Here is a 5,289-nt window from a genome sequence, read left to right on the forward strand (position 1 = left end):
ATTGTAGCAACTCTCCCTTAGGAGTCAAACCTTCTAATCATCTTTTTCCCAACTCCTATATTCAGAAAATAGGCCTGGAAGTCAATCTGTCAGAAAAGAGGGCTTTCTTCATACAACTTTATTTACTCCCAAGGTCCACTTGTTGGAAGTGCACGTGCACCTTCTTGTGATTCAATTGCTTTCTGTAGTGGAGGGACTGAGCTACTCAAAGTGGGGCCCCAGGCCACAGCATCACTATTACCTGGGAACTTGTTGGAAATGCAGAATCACAGGCTCCACCCGAGACTTGTTGAATCAGAATCTGTCTTAAAATGATCTCAGGGGGTTAGGAGGCACATTAACAGTAGACAAGAATCCAAGTTCAGAAATAGGAAAAATTAATGCATTCTAGCGATCACGAGTGACCAACATAAGCTCGTTAACTTTCGCTTAATCACTGGCTTTTCTAGGCATAAAAATATCGATGTACATTCCCCCTCACCTTTTAAGACAAGATAATCACAAGCAGAAACTTATGAAGCCCTCTATACAAGCAAATAATTAAAAATGAGGTTTGCATTTTGAGGATGTGAACAGGATATCCAGAGTTGTTGTTTCCTATTCAAATACATGCGTCTAAAATTCTACCAGAGTTCCCAGGTGTTTCTTAAAACCAAAGGTAGATTGTCTCTGGGAGGAAAAAAAAAAAAGGCTGTATTCTATTAAGTAATTGAAATCAATGTAATGGTTGAAAACAAGTATGATTTTTTGGGGCTCCAAATACACTTCTAGAATTGACCAGGAAAGTGGGTTTCATGTGAACATCACTGGAAAAAACAAAGACTGAGATTCTGTTATGATAGTTCTACACAGAAGACAATCAAGGACAACAAAATTTAAAAGAATCTGGAAGCAGGAATTAAAATCGTAAAGTAGCTCTTTTCACAACATTAATCAAAATCTACAAACCAAGAAGATGGGAAGAATTTGAACTTTGGATCTGACCATGAGACTTGTGGGGACCCTCAGTCTTCTGGACGAGCTGCTGTGGTTCTGCCAGGAGCAAACTCACTTTTTAAAGTCATTTTTTCATACAGAATGATGTCAAGCCTAAGGACATTTGCATAAATGTCATGCTGTCAGAAAAACATCTTGAAAGATGGGAGTACCTTTCTGATTTTTGTGTTTTTGATGAGTCTGTTGTTAAGAATGTGCCTTGAAGAATATAAAATCTTTTAAGGCTCTGTGTCAAGAATGATTTTTACAATGAACTCACTTTTGGGGAAGAGGGATTGATAAGAGCCTTGTGAAAATTTAGATTCGTACATTAAAGTTAGCTTGGAAATAAAAGCTACAGTTCTGAAACATTGTGACCTATTGCTTTGAGATGTGCAATTTTCACTTTCTTACTGGACCTTTCCTACAACAGCCTGATCTTTTATAAGAAATGTATTCACTGAAGCAGTAGAAACTACAGAACCAACAGGTCAATGTGATTGAGGAGGTGTTTTTATTTTAATTCAATAAGTAAATTAAGGCTGGGTTCCTTGCTGTGAGCAATGTTCATCTCATTATAATAATAGGGGTAATATGTTATAGGTGAGAGCTTGGGCTTCTTTTAAAAAAAGAAGCATTACATTCCTTTTGTAAAGCCTCATTAAAAATATATTTTCTTTTCTTGACCTTTGTACTCATTTCATGACTGAAATAGAATTCTATAAATGAATAATTATAACATATTTCAAACAACTTTGAAATATAATTATGAATATTATCTCTTCATTCCACAGACGATTAATCTTGCCTTGAATAACTGTGACCTGGAATTAAAAAAAATTAAACCAGTATTTTATAGGCTTTATGATCAGAAAAGCATCAACACACATGTACAGATTACATACCTAGCCTATAAAAGTACACAATATGTGATTTATGTCAGAATTTCTCTAAGTGATATTTATTAGAGTAAGTTTATGGTACTTATGACCCTCGATCTTTTAGGCATAGGTATTTAGATGGTCATTGGAGTCATTCACTTACTTTTGGTGAAAATAGCTGGAAACTGGCATAATTTGTGATCCAGGGTATTGGTTCTCAAATTCAATGTGTATATTAATCAGGGTCCAGTTTGGAGAGAGAAACAACACATTAATTCAAACAGAGAGTGTTTAGTATCAAGAATGATTAACTAGTAATGGGAAATAGCTACTAAGGGGTGAAAAGAACTCGAAAGAAAATGAGAACGGCAAATACAGGGAGCAGCCACCACTTCTAGTGGGGAGGCAGCGCGCACAGGGAGTGAACACGCTCCCCCATCACTAAGGCTGAGAGTCAGACCTCTTTGGAGAGGGTGTAACTGAGCTCCATTGGATGGTGGGGAAATTCACTGAGGTAAGTGCAGTGATGTTTCCATGCAAGAATGTCTGCAAAAATTCCGAAGTGGCTTGACAATGTGTAGTCATATAAACATTGGAAGACTCAGACTACTTCACTAACATCTAGGAGTTTGGGGAAGCTTTTATTGATATTGCAATAATAGGAAAAATGTCTTATATATGTGTAAAGCTTGATTCAGATTGTTGCATGTATGTCTTCTTATTCAAAACCCTCAGGTCTACAGACTTTGATACACCCTCTGCCATCTTTTCCTAAGGATTAAGGCCAAATTTCTCAGAATGATTAATATGATTTTAGAACATGAATCTAACATAGTTCTCTAGATTCATTTCTTGTCAATATCAATGGGTGGTTTCTTAATCCCCATTTAACCCCCCTCGTTGGATTTATAGTATTCCCCATTCTACAATAATCCCCAAGCTAACTGATGTCTATAGCCAGTAAAACATACCTGGCTAGTGGGACACTCTCTGGTGTGCCCTAAATGCTTGCTTCTACCAGTGGAATTGTACACTCACAAAGAATCAGGTGAGAGTGTATGTGTGCTCTCAAATTTGTTTATTGAAGTTAAATTTATGATTATATAATTTAAGTGAATGTAAAACACTGTTAATATTAGTACAAAAAGAGAGTTGCATGTAAGAAATACAACTGAGAATTTCTGATTCCAGCAAGCTGGCAGACAAAACAATCTGGAAATTCTCCTTCTAACAGCTTCTGTACATGCTGGATAATACAAGAAAGTTTATTAGACATGTGTAACTGTGTTTATAAGAAAATGGAACTCATCAGCTCCCAAGGATAAAGAAGAAACTGTTAATGAAAGAAGATGAGTCTGAACTGATGTTTAGTCTTCCTTGGAGGTTGGGGCAGGATGGCTTTAATGCCTTCAAGGGAGAGGAAATGAGGCTGGTTCTATATTGTCAGAGAGTTCAGAATAAAACTATAGTATAAAGCCTAGATTTTGAAAGCTTGTACCTTCTGTGTAAATGTGGGCTAAAAAACAATCCCCACATTGACGTAAGGAGACGATGAGAAAGCTTATCTGTCTGGAGTAAAGAAAAAAAAAAAAAGGAAAATCTCCTCTGAGAACCTGTTTTCAAGGTTTAAAATGGTAATATCCACATGTTCTAGGGACTGCCAAGCCAAGAAATTCTGTAAAAATTTCAAGAAAATTGCTGTGAGCTGATGATGTCCCTGGGATACTTTACAGAAGCAAACACAAAACCACTTTGGAGAAACATACCTTCACCCTTGTGGCAGGAGATTTCGACAGAACTTGCTGAAGATGAAGTCACAATCCAAGATTACAAAACAGATGAGAAAACAACATACCATGAATGAGAGCCATCTGGCACAATAAATAAGAGAATGAATCTCCCAAACCTATAATAGAAATAATAAAAGAATTTAAAATGTGAAAGAATGCATTAAAATTACAAAAAGTAAGATACAAAGAAAAGACTAGACGTGTTTGAAAATAAATCAAATAGAACTCCTAGTAATGACTACTATGGTCACTGAAATGAGAAACCCAGTGGATGAATTGTGAAGGGAATGCTTAGTGTGGTGCAGAATATGTGGATTGTGTGCCGGGACAGGTGTGTTGGTTAGTGAACCCCCAAGTGGCAACTTCTGCCTTCTGCTCTTTTCATGTTCCTCATATGGTATGAGTACACAAGAGTATAAAGATTATTCCACATAGAATATGTTATTTAGATTTTTAAGCTTGGTTCCTTAGCCTTTGGGACCCAAACATCAGAAGATGCATGCTAGCTGAGAAGGAGAGAGTTATTTTCCCATTCATGGAGTCCAGTAGTATTGAAAAGCATAGAGAGATTCATGCTCATATAGGTTGTACCATGACTGGGATCACTGCAATGCGAAGTCTTTAGTTGATAAAGACATACATGGTGAGACCCAAGACTATTGGTTTGCCTACAATAAGACAGTGAGTGAAAAGTCTGACCTGTACTCTGTCCAACCTAGCTCTGCAACTTGGAGAAGACAATGAAAGTCCAGACCTGACATCTCATCTCATCAGAGTACTGTTGTTTGGAGAAGTTTTTGAGAAAATGCGCCAGCTGTTTCATATGAGAATGTGAGGGATTTTTGTGCAATGCAATGTTTAAACAATTGGCTTTTTCTCACAAGGTGCACAGAATTCCATCAAAAAAGAGTTTACCATAACTCGATAGCACTGATGAAGCACCAAATCTTTACTTGTCATTCTCAAATGCCAATGGCTGAGAAGTTGAATGTAAACAACATAGAATTAATTATAGTAACTAAGCAAAATGTTTCAAATAGGAAATATGAAAAATAAACTTTAAAATATTGAAGACAAAATGAGAAGGTCCAACATAGGTCTAATAAGAGTTCTGGAAAGAAAAAAAAAGGGAGAATAATGAAAAGGCAATACATAAAGACATGATGTTGGAGAATTTTTTGAAATTGATATCAGAACAAGAATAAGTCAGAAGCACAATGAATGCAAGACAGAATAAATACAAATAAATTCACAACCGTACACATTATAATGAAACTTAACCATGCAAAGAAAAGTGGATATTTTATAAACAACTAGAGAAAAAAGTCAGCTTACTAAAGGAATGACCATGAAGTAGACAGCTCATTTATAAAATAATTTATTTTATTTTATTTTTTAATTTATTTTTTATGGAGGTACCCGGGGGATTGAAACCAGGACTTTTTGCATGCTAAGAATGTGCTCTGCCACTAAGCTATTTCCCTCCCCCCAGACAGCTGAATTTTGAACACCAACAACTGAAGTCTGAAGTCAATAGAATGATATATTTAAATGCTGAAAGAAAATAATTGTATTTAATGACCACGCTAAACTATCATTCAGGAGTGAGGATATAATTAAGATATTTTCAGGAAAACAAGATG

General features: G+C 36.1%; 1 long non-coding RNA gene across 1 annotated transcript; it reads right to left on the reverse strand.

Annotated features, from left to right (window-relative positions):
* Positions 1–1,470: 1,470 nt before the first annotated feature.
* LOC140697838 (uncharacterized) lies at positions 1,471–2,359 on the reverse strand. Its single transcript, XR_012075205.1, has 2 exons — positions 2,020–2,359; positions 1,471–1,799 (listed from the first exon to the last, which is right to left on the reverse strand). It is a non-coding gene; the product is annotated as an uncharacterized lncRNA (long non-coding RNA).
* Positions 2,360–5,289: the final 2,930 nt, after the last annotated feature.

This window comes from Vicugna pacos, chromosome 8, assembly GCF_048564905.1.
Source record: "Vicugna pacos chromosome 8, VicPac4, whole genome shotgun sequence".
Lineage (NCBI taxonomy): Eukaryota > Metazoa > Chordata > Mammalia > Artiodactyla > Camelidae > Vicugna > Vicugna pacos.